This window comes from Gracilinanus agilis, chromosome 6 (assembly GCF_016433145.1).
Source record: "Gracilinanus agilis isolate LMUSP501 chromosome 6, AgileGrace, whole genome shotgun sequence".
NCBI lineage: Eukaryota > Metazoa > Chordata > Mammalia > Didelphimorphia > Didelphidae > Gracilinanus > Gracilinanus agilis.
Genome location: NC_058135.1, coordinates 211,570,889 through 211,589,226, shown reverse-complemented (window position 1 = coordinate 211,589,226; position 18,338 = coordinate 211,570,889). Strand labels below are relative to the sequence as shown.

Here is an 18,338-nt window from a genome sequence, read left to right as displayed (position 1 = left end):
ATTGCCTAGCTCTTACCACTCTTCTACCTTGGAACCAATACCAAGTATCAATTCCAAAACAAAATTTAGGGAACCCCATCAATGTATGCTAGAAACATTGGCAAAGAGTCTAGACACCCATTAATTTCCCTTAAAGGTCCTGGGCAACCCTGGAGGAGGTGTGAAATCAAACACAATTAGTGGGGCAGGGAAGCAGAGTAATCAATGTTACAATATTTTTCATCTTTTTTTTTAGGCAAACAGGGTTAAGCGACTTGCCCCGGATCACACAGCTAGCAAGTGGCTAAGGCTGGATTTGAACTTAGATTTTCCTTCCTGAGCCCAGCACTTTATCCACTGCATCATATAACTGCCCCATTACATATATATTTTAACAGAATGTATAACCACTCTTTTTAATTACTATGAGTATAATCCTAATCTTATAACACACACACACATATATATATAGCATTAAAATAAATTCTAATGTTTCTACTATAATCATTTCATTTTTAAAAATTTTCCTGCCCTTCCTGTCCTAGATAGGAATCTTGCTTTACAATTATTTTCTTTCCTTTCTCTCTCCTCCTCATTCTTAGATTGTGACTTTCATGATTTAAATATTCCTAGCAATTTTTTAAAAAGAAAAAAAATTAAAGTATTTTCACATTTTCCTTTATGGTTTATTCTTCCCACTACCCTCAACTTGTTCTTGTACTATAATTGCCAGTAAAATTAATTCTGTTAGTTTTCTCTTCTTCCCTATAGGCTTTATATTGAGGGATTTGTTTGTCTTGATGTCCCTCTATGGAGATGATATTGAAATGCAATTTAATCACTTTAGAACTCCTGTTGTCTTGTTTCCTCTCCATCCTAAAGGGGTTGCTTTCTGAAAATTGAAGAGAGAAGTAAACAATCCTATTTCAATTTTGTTATAACTATATATACTTACATTGATCAATGTTAACTCGTTCATTGTTTTAAAGTTCACTTGGTGTTTACTTTGTTGAAATTGTTCTTCAGAGTTTATTTGTATACCAAAAGCTCAACCTAGTCACGACCCTTTCTCTCTGAATTTCTGGAATTCTTTTGGAGAACAAGATAATTTTTTGTCTTACAAAAGTATAATCAATACAGGTAGGAGAGTTTCAATTTCCCTTGATATCTGATATAGTATATACTAGTTTTGTTTTTGGAATTAGGTGAAAGAGCCTGGACAAATGAATGTTTATTGGTATGGATGTGTTCCTTCTTGTGAAATTATTAAATCATGTCCATAATTGCATTTTAAGAGTTTGATAATAAATATATACCTGGAGGAGTTGAATGTGGGGGTAATCCCTGTTTTTGTTCTGTGGATTTTGTCAATGTGTAAATTGTTTCTTGCTTAAATATAGGAAATCCTAATTGTATCAAGTTTTCTTTAAATTAATTTGAATTCTAGTTTTTTCCTGATTTTTTTTATATATCCACTGTTTTTTTTCTCCAAGCAGGAAAATGAATGGATGATTTTTTCAGTTATTGATGAATAAGTCCAAGTTTTTCCAAATTATTTCTTGTTTTCTGTTTTTGATAATGCCTGTTCTTTGTTTATTAATGGCAGATGTTCTTTAATTTTCCTCAGTATTCTGGCAACAGCTCCAATTTTGTTTCCAGGGTTCAGTGTCAATGCCAATTCATTATTAATTTGTTTTTTCTCCTTTCTGATGTCTCCTCTTTAGTTTGTTAAAAGAGTAGTTAGCAGCAGCAGCAGTAGTGGTTGTAGTAGTACAAATGCAACTATTTTTAAAAACCCAACATTAATGCATATATAAGACTTTAGTATGTGAAAAATATTATTCATATTTCATTCTCATTTGATCCTGACAACTCTTTGAGCTATATGGTGGATTTTGTCTTTATTTTATGGATGAAGAACTAACATAGAGAGTTTAAGTTTCTTGTCCAAATTAAAGTTTTTTGAAACAAGTCTATTTTGGCAACTTATTGGGGTTTTACAAATGAATTGAATTACCTACTCAGTAGAGAAAGCAAGAGTCTCCTTCCACAGCATGTCTTAACTTGAAAGATAATGACATTTGGCATAATTAGAGACATCTAGGAGCATGAAGTAGGGAACAGGCAATAACCAGAATACAAAGGGAAAAGATATAACCAGAATCCAGAGACATCAAGTGAAACCTAGTTTATCCTGGTCATCAGTGGTCCAAAGAACAACTAGAATCTCTAGAGGAAAAGATACATTAGACCCATCACCATTAGGACAAAAAATACAACCAGAATCTGGAGGGAATATTAAATACCAGTGAAGGAAAGGGGATGGTCACATAAGAGGTTTTCCCCAGGGCTCGACATGTAATATTGCTAACATTTTTTCCAAACTCTTGCCTCTCCCATGGCTACTCACCCATTTCCAGATAGTTTGGGGATACTCAAGAGGGCCTGATAGATCACAAGGACGTCTGAGATCTTGCTCAGATATCTACCTGATTCCCTCCCTCTGAGGTGATAGGCAGGTAGGCAGCAATCATTGAGATTGCAGGAGATATGGAAGTTTATAGTTTGACAGATTCTAGGAAAGTGATGGAGTATCAGTAATGAGAAGCAGGTACAGATGGTGCAGAAGCAATCTCTCAGAGAAAGATTGGGCACCTCCATCTCTCAAGGGAGCTACCTTAAAGGAGAGTGTTTCTTTAAATGTATTAAGCTGTTAATAACAATTTTAAAAGTCACCTTCAATTCTTTAAACATCTCCTTAGTCATTCATCTTTTTGTAAAAATATCTAGAGTCTATGGTTTACAAAGCACTTCCTCACAACAACACTATTAAGACAGATGGTATAAGTGGTATGACATACATTTTAAATGTGTGCAAACTGAGGCCCAGAGGGTCCCAAATGAGTAAGTAGGCAGTGGTAGAGTTCAGACCTAGGCATTCTGAGTTCAATTCCAGAACTTTGAATTGTATCACACAGAGGAGAAAATGTAAATTACTATTTTCATTGTTTAATCATTTTTCAGTTCAGTCCAACTCTCTGTTATCCTATTTGGGATTTTCTCAGCAAATATACTAGAATGGTTTGCCATTTCCTTCTGCAGCTCATTTGACAGATAGGAAACTGAGGCAAACAGAGTTAAATAATTTGTCCAGGATCACACAGCTAGTAAGTATTTGAGGCCAGACTTGAGCTCATAAAGATGACTGACTCTGGACCCAGTACGCTCTCCCCTGTACCACCCAGTGACCGGTAAGCAGCTATGGAAATAGCTAAATAAATGTACCCCAGAAGTGCACACTTCAGACAGACTTGGAGTTAACATTTTTCCCCCTTACCATAAGGAGAAATTGAATTGTCTTTTAGGAGTAGCAAAGTGACAAGGACCTTTTTGATCTTGGTGGAATTGGTCTTTGAATGAAATGCCTTGATTAAAAAACAGTGCTGGGGAGCTCAATGAAGCAGTGAAGTCTGTAGACTGGACAGCAACAGATTATTTCTCTGGAGGCTTTGCTCAAAAACCATTGACATGTAGGGACAGAGTATTTTATTGAGATTTAAGCATATCACAGTGTGGGTCCCAGGAGCTAGAGGAGTCTTCAAGTCTGTGACCTCAGTCAATCAGGAGCTTATTAATATAAAATGAGTAAATTTATCATTGATTCAACCATTTTTTAAAGATGACATCCATATTGAGACCACACTTCTAGGCATAGCATACTTCATTTTCAAGTATCTACTAAATAATGAAGGTTTATTAATAATGATTACTAAATATTATTAATAATTAAAAATAATAAATTGTTTGAATAAACAATAAAAATGAAGGCTTGCTAGCCTTTTAAAGGCAGCAGAAGAGGGCTAGGAAGAAAAAGATTAAAGGGAGGAGGGGCAAAATTCTAAGAGAGAGAGAAAATTGAGGGATGAATGAGAAATTAAATTCAATTTCAGTCCAACAAATAGTTATTAAATGTTTATTATGTGAAATATCCTTTGTTAGGCATTAAAAAAACAAAGATAAAAACAAAACAGAACCCACACATGATCGTATCTCTGACCTGAAGGAACTTCCAGAGGGAGACTAAAATATGCACAAGAAATAAATGAGACACGGTAAAATGAGACAAGAAGAAAGAAAAGAGCAAAACAAAGCACTATGAATTTTTAAGGAAGAAAAGCCCCATTTCAAGGCAGTGTCTCAGAAAAGGACAGGTAGAAGAAAAGAAAAAAAGAGAGAAGGAAAGAGAGAAGAGAAAGATGAATAACATTGTTTTACGAGGATCAAGGGAAGCTAGATAGTGTAGTGGATGGAGTACCAGACCTGGAGAGAGGAGGATCTCAATCAAAATCTTGCCTTTGACACTTATTAGTTGTGTGACTCTGGGCATGGTACTTTAATCCCTGTTTGCTTCAGTTTCCTCATCTGCAAAATGAGCTGGAAAGGGAAATGACAAACCAGTCCAGTATCTTTGCCGAAAAAACCCCAAATGGGGTCATGAAGAAATGGGGTCAATAAAATTGAACAATAATAAGGGGAAAAAACTCATAAAGTCTTATATAAAAGTTAGCTGATTGAGAAGAAGATCTGGCTAAAGGAAAGCCTCCCTACAGATGAGTGAAAGATTCACAAATATAATCAAGGACCAGTTAAGGTCCAAAGTCAAACACAAGGAGAGAATGTGGATGAGTTGTGATCTGCAGTTTTGGCAAAGACACTCAAAGTTTTGAGATATCAGATCTGAAGTGTCCAAGTATGGTCACCATCACAAGAATGAAAAAGGATGAAGTTTCAAGGGGAGCCCTGAAGGGTAGCAAAATCGGGCTTCTAAAATGCTTTTGTAAAGTAAATTCTAAACATTGAAAATTTCATCTTCTCTACTCAGCATTTATGTCTAGTTGTTAAAACAATCATTCGTTTTATTTTATGAATTTTAGCATGCATATTGAAACTGTAGAAAGTAAGGTTGAAAGTGTTAATATATGTTGGAATTTAGAAGGATTATTACTATATAATAGTTGAATTTGGGATTATTATCTTTACTACCATTATTTGATACTAAACCAAAGCTTTCCGCTGAGACTCATAAAAGTGCTATCATCATGCAATTTGGTGTTATTTTCTGATATTTCATTCTTAAATTGTTTCTGGTTGTTTTATATGTTTTAATTAACACTATACTTGTTTTATTTGGGCCCCAGGGCTGTTCAGGAAAATGAAATGCTTAACAACCTACAAAAAACATTTTAAAATTACTTCTCAAATGATTCTGCTCCAAACACTGAAGATAACTAACTTCTATTACCATAAAAATGATCCTTAAAATCACTGAGAGGCAGTATCTCATATAAATAGCACTAGACCAGGAATCAGAAGACTTGGGTTCAAATTCTCAATATAAGAAACATTAACTGATGCCTACCAATTCTTGAGTTCCCTCTTTTTCTATAACCTTGGGCAAATCAATTAAATTCGATGAACTTCAGTCTCTTCATCTAGAAAATAAGAATCATAAAATTTTACATTAAGGACTCAAAAGATAATCTAATTCCACGCTCTTCCTTTGTCCCTTACTTCCATCCTCATACTCTATGACTGATCTAGTGATGCTTGCTATTTCTGAAGAAGAAAATCTAAGCATTTTAACTCTTCCTCCATGCCTAGTATTTTCCCTCCTCATCTCTGACTTCTAACTCTCCTGATTTCTTCCACCTAAAATCTTATCTTAACAGGGAAGCTAGATAGCACAATAGCTAGAGAGCCAGGACCAGAGATGGAAGGTCCTGGGTTCAAATGTGGTCTCAGATTCTTCCTATCTGTATGTCTCTGGGCAAGTAACTCAACCTCTATTTCCTAGTCCTTATCGTTCTTCTGTCTTGGAACTAGTACTTAGTATAGATTCTAAGATAGAAGGTGGGGTTTTTTAAACATAAAATAAATTCCTACTTTATTTAAAATTCCTTTCCTAGATCTCTTTAATCTTAGTCTTTCCTCTGATCGTGTCCCCCAACTTATCCTGAATATAACTGGGGTTCTTTGCATTTTATCTTCTTGATTAGAATATGATCTCTAAGGCCCAGTTTTTATATTTTTTGTATTGGTAGCACAGTTCCTGAAACATAGTAGGCATTTAACAAATGTTGATAGATGAAGAAACTGAGGCTAAGAGAAAGTATCTCACCCACATTCAAAAGATCCAGAAAATAAGAATTTTCCCCCACAACATCATTTGCACTATCAAATGGTTCATCATCAAAAATAGATGGTTTTCAATAGAAATAACATTAAAGAATATGCATTATCATCAGCTTTGCCAGTGGACTCTAAGGACCATGAGAACTTGGACAGATCACTTAAGCTCTGTCTGATAGCACCTATGTCACAGTGTTGTAAGGATTGATGCGATAAAATTTGTGGAACACTTTGTAAACTCTTAAGTGCTATGTAAATGCCAGCTTTTAGCTGAAACCTATATATTTTCTTTCTCCCATTAGAATGTCATCTCCTTGAGATGAGAAATTGTATTATTTTTATAATTTTACTCCCCAACATTTAGTATAGTGCTTTGCAAATAAGCCCCCAATTTTTTTATCCATTCATTCAAAAGAAGTAGGCAGCAGCGCTAATTCAAATCTAGGTCCTCCAATTCAATTCCAAAATATATGTCTCTATGATATATACCTTCCCAATATTTATGCCCCCTTCTTCTCAAGGTTATTTCAAGGAACAAATAAGATAATATGTGTATGGGAAAGCGAGGTGGCTTCAGTGGCTGAGTTTCAGTCATGGAGTTTGGAGAAACTGGGTTCAAATCTGGACTCAGACACTTCCTACTTATATGACCCTGAGCAAGTCACTTAACCCCCATTGCCAAACCCTTGCTATATTTCAGCTTTGGAACCAATACTTCATAGTATTCTAAGAAAGAAGATAAGGGTTTAAAAAGAAGATAATATGTATAAAATATTCTGAAACTTTAAAAGGATATAAATGTGAGCGGTGGAACTTGTTTCATGATAATTTCTATGCCATCTGCATACTAACTTCCCTGGAATAAAAATAAAAGTCTTCTGGAATGTTTACAAAGAAGCTAAAGGAGGAATTAGGGGCACAAAGTGAAGAATATGGTATTTCTGGAGACTTTAACAAATGCTTAATATGAACCTACTGGGTTTAGTGCTAAAAGAAAATTAAAAAAAGAAATAAAACATCCCCTGCTTTCAAATTTAAATCTTATGCTAATTGTTAGTGATTTCTCCCTCTTGAAATTAATTATAATAATCATAAATAGCATTTATAGAGAACTTTAATGTCTGCAAAGTACTTTATAAGTGTTGTGTGTGTGTGTTTTGGGGGGCAGCTAGGAAGATCTGAGTTCAAATACAGCTCCTGAAATATTGGCTAATGACCTGGGGAAAGTCACTGGAACTCTTGATGCTCCAGGGAACTCTCTAAGACTGAAAATGGCAGAGAAGGTGCCAAACCTAAACTGGCAGGGGGAGTTGCTTCATCTGATGAGGGAGTGAAATCAAAAGTCCAGTCTACCTTTTATATTTACTTATCTGTGTACATATATTGGTTTAGTAAAACTACATGCTTGTTGAGGGCAAGGACTTCTTCATTTTCATCTTGATAGCCTTGGATTCTTGTACATATAATAGCTAGCATTTAAAAAGCACTTTAAAGTGTGCAGGCTTTTGGAAAATACTATCTCATTTCATCCTCCCAACACCCCTGAGAGGCTATTATTATCCTCATTTTACAGATGAAGAAACTGAGGCAGGTGGAGGTTAAATGATTTGCTCAGTATCACCCAGCTAGTAAGTATCTGAGGGTGGATTTGAATTCAGATCTTTTTTTTAAATTTTTGATTCCAAGGACAGTGTTTTATCCACAGTGCCACCTAACTAACTATGTTACAGTTAATGAATGGAATAGGAAAGTAACAGGCCCATATAAACATAGCTGAAATACAAAAGACAAGCCTTCTAGTGTCTTCAGAGTCTGAAAAAGGGAAAACTGCTGCTAAATGAGTGAAAATTAAGGAAGGCATCTGCAGGGGAATGGTTCCAAAATAAGCAGTCAGGAACATCCAGCATCACATTCAGCTAATATTTTTGCTGCCCTTGCTATAGCCCATGCTTTGATTATCTCAATCCCAAATTCCAGTAGCGTCCAGTGGATATAAGCTAAGAATGGGGAAATAAAGAGATTGACTACTTACTCATATATTTGATTCCCCAGAAAGTCATTGGGGTCTGAAACTGATGACATTATGGTACTGGCTAGCTCTGCCCTGAAGGAAAACACATTATTAGTGAAGATAGAGCCATTTGTCAGATTCTTCTTCAGAAAAGTGAGTAAGACTTACCAATGGCCCTTTTCTTCCATCAAACCCAGTTTGGGGCGCTATGCCTAGTGTATGCAGGCACAATCATCTTCCTGCTAATATATTTTTCAAACAGACTGGATACCTCAATGATGTAAGGAGCATGACTTGTGTTTCCCAATTCAGAATTAATTTGTAATAATTAGTCTTAAGGCTAGTTATTATGTAATATATTGAAATATTGAGTAAAAGAAAGCACATTGGAATATGGATTTTGAAGACCTGAATTTCATGTCCTATTCTGCTACTTCATATTCATGTGGCCCCGAACAAATGATTTAACCTAACTTGTCCCAGTTTCTTCACATTTAAAACAGAACAGTTTGGTAAAATGATCTATAAGCATACTTCTAAATTTGCTTATCCTTAGAAAAAATAGTTAAATGGAATTCCACCAGTGCCATATGTTTAAAAGAGGGGGAGGGAGGATAGGATGGTTCAAATGCCTGGATTATTATGACATTTAAAAGGAAAGAAAGTAAGAAAGAGAGGAAGAGAGGGAATAGAAAAAGAGAATGGAAGAGAGAAAATGGAACCATAATATATAGGAAACTAATCATAGTTCATATGAATATGTTTTGCAGTTTACAAAATTTTTTCCTCACAATGACAGTGTGAAGTAGAAAGTGTTAGTATCTCTATTTTACAGGCAAGTGTATTCTCAAGGTCTTATGGCTTGCAAGTAGAAGAAAGAGGGCTCTGATATGCTTCTGATGCAAGTTCAGTACTTCCTTTCCACTTCCCAGTATATCATGTTGCCTCCAAAACAAAATAAAAACACAAGGAACAGAATGACAGGCCAAGATTCCTAAATTCTAGCCTTTAGCAGATACTTCCTAGCAGTGTAAATGAATGCAAGAAGCTTTACCTCTATGAGTCTCAGTTTCATCATCTATACAATAGGAATAATAATCCTTTCATTCCTGCATAGAATAATTCCAAAAAGATCCCAAAAGAGCTCAAAAAAGTATTAGATAATCAGTTCCTTGAAGACAGGAGCTGTTTTCACTTTATCTTTGTAAACCTAGCACAATGTCTCACAAAAAGTAAGTACTTAGGGGCAGCTGGGTAGCTCAGTGGAGTGAGAGTCAGGCCTAGAGACAGGAGGTCCTAGGTTCAAACCCGGTCTCAGCCACTTCCCAGCTGTGTGACCCTGGGCAAGTCACTTGACCCCCATTGCCCACCCTTACCAATCTTCCACCTATGAGACAATACACCGAAGTACAAGGGTTTAAAAAAAAAAAAGTAAGTACTTAATAAATTCTTGCTGGGTATTCATTTAACCATTCCCAATGAGAAAGTAAAATTAGATTTTTCTGAATTCATATTTGCTTTTGCTGATAATCAAGATCACTGTAATTGTTCAAAAGTCAGACTTCTTTCTTGAAGTCTTAACAACCTCAGGTTATGAAACTTGCCTGAGGCATAAGGCAGAGAAAAAAATATTCATTCAAAATCGAGAAGGCCATTTTCTTCATTCTGTTCTAGCCAATATCCTTTTTTTAAATAATAGCTACAGCTTAGCATGACCGATCAATCTGAAACAAAATGCATTTGATTGTATTGCATTCAACAAGAACAAAACCATAGAGATACATTACAATATTCCAATAAATACACTGTACATCCCCACTCCCTATGCATTGTAGATATGTGTTGGTAACATCAAAATGTCTCTCCAAATCTGATATTTCTAAAAATGCTCTTTGAGGTCTGGGGGGTGGAGGTTAGGCTCGGTATAGCTAAATCACTCAGTCTCTGTAACCTAAACTACAGGTCTATATGGAACTGTCCTAGGTACTAGAAGATACACATTCAGAATGTAAACAGTCTCGGATCTCAACTAGTTTGTGTTCTCCATTTTAAAAGATTGTACCCCAAGAATTAGAATCTAAGAGAGTGGTCTAGAACACAGAGATTAAATGACTTCCTGGAGGTCACAGAGTCAGTTTGGATCAGTTACAGGATTTGAACTCATGTCTCCTTGACTTTGAGGGCAGATTTTTGTCCATAATGCCCCACTGCCCCCACCTTTTCATTTATAAATAAGGAAACTAAGGCCCAGAGATAAAGATTTGTCCAAGGTTCCAGGTAATAATGTATCCAAGATCATAACTTAGGTTTCCCAAGTCCTTGACCATTTTTATACATTTGAGCAAAGTGGCCAAAAGATAATGTCTGAATATAGGAAGACTCATCACCATAAATCTGGGACTAGATGATGATTCATTTGATTATGCTGACCTCTGAGCCATTTAATAATATCAATCTATAAATTAAATCAAAAGACAAGCATTACCATTCATTGGAAAGAGGAGTTTTGAGTTTTCCTCAGAAAGACAAATAAAAAAATTAAGAAAGTTTATATAATGATGTACCCAAAAGGTAACCTCATTTCATGGAAGAGTTGGTTATTCTTATTTGGTTGTGCTGATAATGAAGGTGTATAGAAACAGACAGGATAACATTACTGCCAATATATACTGCAGAAGACAATGTAGAAAATTCTATAAAGAACTTGATAAGATTCTCTGAACCAAGTCAACATATATCTTGATACTTGGTGTCTTCAGTTCAAAAGATGATAACACGAAACATGATAAATATTTTGGAAGCCATACATCAGGCTTAAGAAATGAAAGAAAGCAGTGTTTTATACTCTACTAGAAGTCTCACACTTAAGCATCATAGAGAGTAAGATGGCTGCTATAACAAGAACCCAAACAACACCAATAAAATCAAATTGACTACATATATATTTTTTTTCATTTTTTTAAACCCTTACCTTCCATCTTGGAGTCAATACTGTGTATTGGCTCCAAGGCAGAAGAGTGGTAAGGGTGGGCAATGGGGGTCAAGTGACTTGCCCAAGGTCACACAGCTAGGAAGTGTCTGCGGCCGAATTTGAACCTAGGACCTCCCGTCTCTAGGCCTGGCTCTCAATCCACTGAGCTACCCAGCTGCCCCCAAAATTGACTATATTTTAACAGCCAAGGAAGGAAAAACTCCCTCTCTTATAAATTCTCTTAGCTTTTTATATCTTTCTTATGAACTTACCATGTTTTAGTTTATATCACAGTTGCTAGAATACAGCTTTAAAATGGAAAGTCCACCAAACTTGAAAGAAGAAGGTTGGAGTTCAAGAACTGGTTCTACCAACTACCCTGCAGTTATATTCAAGGCGTTTAATATTTTTGAGATATTACTTATCTGAAAAATAGAAACTTTATTATTTTCACTATCTGTTTTGCAAAATTGTTACAATCAGAGTGTTCTGTATACTATAAAGCCTTATGCCAATGTGAACTCTTACTATTTCTATATTGCAAGCTCTTTTTGGACAAGGATCAGGTTGAAGTTTTAGATCTTCCCCAAAACTCGGCAGAGAACTTTTCTCATAGTCAATACTAAATGACTTCTTATTGAACAAATGAATGAATGCATGAAACCAAAAGACTCGAGTTCAGGAATGAGCTCTACCATTTACTAGCTCTGTAACCCGAGACAAGTGACTTCTCTTTAGGTCTTAGTTTCCTAAGCTGTAAAATGAGAGAGTTGAACCAAATAGCGTCTAATTTCTTTTCTAGGGTTATCATTCTGTAGCTCAATTTTTAGACATATTTTCTACTAACTGGAATGATGTACAGAGAAACTGACTGATTTCTTTGAACTTACAATAAATTGTTGGTAAGGGTGAAAAGACTCAAAATGGGAAAAATGAGCTGGCAAATTCTCCATTTGTGAATGATGCTATAATTTTTTTCCCACAAGAACATATGTCACACAAAGCCCTAAAATCTGCCAGGAGCCTATCTAGTAATATTTCAAAAGTGACTGATGTCAGCACACTGCAGATTGTTTAGAGAATTGAATTGAGTACAAGGGCCTTATATGACTTGTTGCTATTGCTATAACTAGTAAGATAGACCATAAATAAAACTGTGCTTCACAAATTCATGCTCTTTAGAATTAAACCAACAGGATACATTTACCTTTGGACCTGGGTTAAAAGACATGGATTTTAATCCTTGTTCTTCCATTTCCTACCTGTGACATTGGGTCAATCACCCTCTCTAGGATTGACCTTCCCTCCTTTGTACACTACTGGATTCTTTGCTCACACTAAAATCCTCAGAATATTAAAATTGGGAAGGATTTCAGAATATAAATGAATTTTACCTACAGTAGTGATAAGCCCCTTCATCTTACAGATGAGGAAAAGTTAAGCAAAAACTTTTGGAGGGTAGATATTGTGTGATTTTTATTGCCCCCACTCCCATCAGTGACCACTATGTGGTCAGTGTTTGTTGAATTAAATTGCTTGAGGTCATTCTGATAGACACTGCTAAAGCTGGGAATTAAATCACACCCCATTGCCACCCAATTCAGATCTCTTTTTTTCTGTATCATAAGCCAGGAAAAAATGTCAAGCATGCCAGATCTGAGTTGAAGTTTCCAAGAGAGTGGAATCAAGGCCACAGTGAGCTCCAAGGGGAAGTAGAAGAGCAGACCAGATGCCATGCAAAGGGGATGGCTTCCCTGTAGCTCTCTTCTGACAGCCAGCTAGTACATAGTGACCACAAGGTCTTTTGACTGATTAAATTGACCGTCTTGCTGGCAAGGAGAAATTAGATACCCTCAACCTACTGCTACCACAACAGGACATGACAGGTAGGGAATATTGCCAAGGATTATGAAATACTGGTCATATATAGCCATAAAATTTCATAAATAAAGCCCTATTCCTTGACTTAATTTCTAAGAACTCTATGAGATCAGCTTGGCAGCCTCATTTATTTGATGATATGAATGGTCAAAGTATCTATAAATTTAATAAAAGGAACCTTAGGAGCAAGCTTCTGAGAAGGAAGGCAGCTTATCCTGCCATGGTAAGCCTATAATTACAAGGTCACTAGTGTAAGAAAGAAAGCCAAATGAAAATTGCAGTACTTCACACATACTCGGTGCCATTTTGTTAATTGAGTTAATCTCAAACATATCATTTTTAGAATGCTTTCTACGACCAGGTCTGTGGCAAGTGATGCATTAAGAAAGAAAAATGAATATTCTTTATATAAATCAGTAGCAACAATTCCTCATGGAGGAAGGTGGCTTTTTTTCCCCTTGGATTCTATTTAAGCAGGCTAGAAAGGCAGCCTGACATAGTGGATCACAAGCAAGCTTTGGAGTTGAGATGTCTTGAATTTAAATCCTGATCATTCTCAAATGAGTTTTGTAAAGCACTTAGCATAGTACCTGGTATATAGTAGGTGCTATATAAATGCTTACTCCCCTCTTATTCCCCTTCCCCAGCCCCACAGGCTATTTGGATGGTCCTGAGAAAATCCATTACATTTTCAGTGACCACAAACAACTCTCTAAGACTATGTCTCTTTATAAAAGAACAATTTTGGTTCAGTAGGGAGAATTATTTTAATGGGAGTTTCCTACATTGATGAAATCATAAGTCAGAGAAAAAAAAGAAAAAAAAGGTAGCAATTACATTTCTGAAAAGACTGATAAAACAAAGAGTGGGTTTGGCAAATGACATAACATAGATGATTTGATTTACATATGAATATTCAAAGGTCATGAGTTGTAAATATGTAAAAAATATCTTTATCAGTCCTTTAAAAATGATGATTGGGAGACTGATGAAGTCATAGAGTAGAATCTCCTCTGAAAATGAGTAGATTTTGATGGAGGAAGTAGGATGGTATAATGAAAAAAATGTTTTTAGAGTCAGAGAACCTTGAATTTGCTTTCTGTAGGATCTTAGGAAATTCATTTAACCTTTCTAGGCTTCAATTCCTCATTTGTAGAATAAGAGGGTAAGAGTAGATAGCATCTAAAATCCCTCTCACATCTAAATTTACAATCCTGTAGTTAAGGACATTTGGATTAGAAGTGATTTTAGTTTACATGAGGGTCAAATCATAGAGACAGAGCAAAGAAATAGAACTATATGGGGCAACTGGGTGGCTCAGTGGATTGAGAGCCAGGCCTAGAGATGGGAGGTCCTGGGTTCAAATCTGACCTGAGACACTTCCCAGCTGTGTGACCCTGGGCAAGTCACTTAACCCCCATTGCCTAGCCCTTACCACTCTCCTGTCTTGGAGCATACACAGTATTGACTCCAAAACAGAAGGTAAAGGTTTTTAAAAAAAGAAAAGAAGAAAAGAAAAGAAAGAAATAGAACTATAAACCAATATGCTTGATGGTTATTAATATGTAAAGACAAATTAACACAAACACAGGAATAATGAAACAAACCCAAGATTACAGCAATACACACATAGAAAATATCTATCAAAACATAGCATTTAGATGTGGTTGTTTTGGAATGAAATTGTCTTCCTTTAATATTATCACAATATTTATAACCAGTTATGATGGAGAAACACTGGATACTTTTCTGATAAGATAAGAGTGAAACAAAGATACCTTACTTGCTTTTAATTGACATAATATTAGGAATGCCAGCTATAGCAATATGAAAATTGAATGAAGGGAATATATATTGGCAAAGGAAAGGTGAAATGAATCTGATTTGCAGATCATATGATGGTTTCCTCAGAATACCAAGGGAGACAACAATGATAAGAAATTCTAATTTAAATGTTTGGAGAGCTTCTTGATGATCACAGCTCAGACACAATGATATAATTAGAGTTTACCTGAAGCTATCTAGGGGGATTATGGCTAGGTGAGGAAGCAATATATCATGTATTTAACATCATAACATTGTGCTCTACCTAATTTGGTAGTACCTGACACTCCTTCTAACAGTTACTACCTCATTCTACAGAAGATACAAAAGCATGGTACAGTTAGCCACTGAACCAGACCTAAATAATCCTAGGTTGATAATCTCTTGACTCTAATCATACATGGCAGCTTAATATTTATTGCCAAGGCAGAGATTAAAAATCTTCTCTTTATCAGACAACAAATAATGAGAATAATGTACATTTCTGTAGCAGTTTAAGGTTTATAAAACATATTGCCTGAAACAATCAGTATAATATAGAGCAGTGATTCCCAAAGTGGGCACCACCGCCCCCTGGTGGGTGCTGCAACAATCCAGGGAGGCAGTGATGGCCACAGATACATTTATCTTTCCTATTAATTGCTATTAAAATTTTAAAAAATTAATTTTCAGGGGCGCTAAGTAATATTTTTTCTGGAAAGGGGGCAGTAGGCCAAAAAAGTTTGGGAACCACTGGTATAGAGGGAAAAAGGAAGGATTTGGAGCCAGAGAACTTGGATTTGAATTTCAACCCTGCTATTTACTAGCCTTGAAACCTTCATAGTTTCCTGACCCATCTCCATAACAGCCTTAACTTCTGTAAAAGATAACTTGGGGAAGTCATGTCACTTCTTTGAACCTCAGTTTTATCATTTATAAAATGAGGGGGTATGACCACTAAGGCTTCTTCTAAATATGAATCTGTAATCCAATGGGGTGAACGGTTTAATTATTATTATCCTCCCTTTACAGATAAAGAAATAGAAATTCCCAGAGACCATATTTTACTCATCATCAGCAAAGGTGAATTATAATCAGAAACAGGAGGGAACAAAGATTTTCTAGTATTTTATCACTGTATTTTACTACTATATCATCATACACATTCCATGTCTATTGGGAAGCCACCTTTCTTAGTGTGTGCATAGATATGCAAGGAAATGAGCCTCTCTGACCCAAGACCACCTGATGAAATAAGAAGTAGACTTGGCTATCTTGTAAAATGGTAGAATTTCTGTTCTCACAGGAAGCATTCAAGCGAAGACTGGATGCCCATCTTCCTGGGAAGCCATAGAGAAAATTCCAACACTGGGTAAGGGGTTAAACTAGATGGTTTTTAAAGTCTTTCTAAATCCAACAGTCCATGACTTACATAGTATTTGAACATTTCCCCCTTGGTTAATAATAATTCCCATTTCTATGGACCATGATGGTTTACAGAGCACTTTCTTTGCAACAATTTGGTGAGATAGGTAGTACAAGAATGATTATACCAGCTTTATAGATATGTAAACTGAGATGATGAGACAACTTAAATGAGTTGCCTGGGATCAGTAGTAGTAGTAGTAGTAAATGTCAGAGCTACAACAAGAACTCAGGTGTGTGTGTGTGTGTGTGTGTGTGTGTGTGTGTGTGTGTGTTTGTGTATTCTATACTCACACACTGCCTCAGGTCTAGGTCAAATAATCATTTGACAACCAGGTAATTTAACTTGTGATTTTAATGTTCACAAAGACAAAACTTGAAATTGTTCACTCCATATTCAGTGTTGACACACATGCTTATTTAGTTGCTATTGGATACTGAAGTGAAGGATGCCATATCTCAGTTTTGCTATTTTAATTTTATGTAATTAAATGAATATATAAGCTTCTTCAGAATTTTTAAAATGAGAAAAAATCAGGTATCCAATTCAAACGCACATAATTCAAAACTAATTAAGTTGTTTTTATAGTTCCTTGTGTGATGAGCATTCATTTCATCCTATAAGGACTCACATTTTCATTCCATAAGGAAAAATTCTGATCAAGTAGAAATAGAGCTTGCTAGATTGTAAGCTCCCTGAAAGCTCCCTCAGGCCACGAGCTGGGCTTTTTGTTGTAAACTTTGTCCAATAAATGGTTACTGGACTGAAATTTAATTGTGTTTGGGCCTCCCCAAGTGCCTAGCATAGTACTCTGTTCACGATAGAAGCTGAATTATTGAATGGAGCCCAAGGGAACAAAATACCAGCATTTCCATATTTAATTATGATGCTTCCCCTCTGCCTACATCACTCCTGTCCTTCCATAATTCTGGTAAAATTTCACTGGAGAATAGACAGACCCATAGGTGTCCGAATAAGCTGATACATACAAAGCCAGACTTTGTATGCTGCCTTTTTTTCTGATGAATGCTTCTGGGTTGTGCTGCTTTTTCCCCACCTTTCCCTCTTTAGTCCCTTATGGAAGAAATTCCATTAGCAAACTCAAATTATCACAAAGAGAATCCACTTTTAGCCAATACTGCTGCAGTGATTTAATTGAGAGAACAAAGTTATCCAGCATCCAGAGGAAGCCATTCAGACCTGCCTTCCTGAGCCAAACCAGCAAAATCTTTGTCCAGTGAAAATTTTACAAACCACATCATTCAATACCCACAAATGTCTGTGACTGCAACCCAATGGGCCCTTTGGTTGGAATGCCACAAAAATCCATTCTTCTTACCTTTCCAAAGCTTCCTTTGCCAATGGCCCGGAGTATTTGAAAATGGTCAAAATTAACTGTAAGAGAAGACAGAAAAATGAAATTACACATCAGAATTATCAAAATCCTTCTCATTTCTTGGCAGATCCTATTTTCTTATCTTTAGTGCTTAATGACATTCACTCTAACTAGCATCTTATAATGGGCATTGGCCTCAATAGCAAAGTAACCTCATTCTAAAAATTTCTAGCTTGCCCTTAGTAATTTGAGATACTTATCAGTCTATTACACTTTCTCTCCATTTCATACACTTGGTAATCTGACTTTAGAAGCACAAGCATTCAAATATTTCCAACTTTTTCTAAATCAAAATGCTCATCCAAGCGTTTTAGAATTTCTAGAAAAAGAACAAATATATTTTTATATTTTGATTTTTTTGTTATTCTAAACTTCACAAATATGAAATTTCCATTTACAAATAACAGAAAGAGGATAGAATATGTAAACACAAAGTCTTTCAATTTAACTAAATATATAATAAATCTAACTCCTTCAATTAATGTTATTTTTTACATTCCTATCATTAAACTCTTTTGCCCACCCACTCCTCCAAATTCTCTTCCTAAGTTTTTTAAAAATAACAAAATAATCAGCTATGTAGGGGGGAGGTTGGGGGGGTGAATAGGAAAGTAAGAGCATGAATCATGTAACCATGTTAACTTTTCTAAAAAATAAATATTATTAAATATTTTTAAAATAA

General features: G+C 35.7%; 1 protein-coding gene across 1 annotated transcript in view; it reads right to left on the bottom strand.

Annotated features, from left to right (window-relative positions):
• STK32B (serine/threonine kinase 32B) overlaps window positions 1-17,650 on the bottom strand; it is a 320,859-nt gene extending 303,209 nt beyond the window's left edge. The window contains exon 1 of the mRNA XM_044680894.1: window positions 17,600-17,650. The gene's annotated coding sequence lies outside the window, so the exon portion shown is untranslated. The remainder of the gene's footprint in view (window positions 1-17,599) is intronic.
• Window positions 17,651-18,338: the final 688 nt, after the last annotated feature.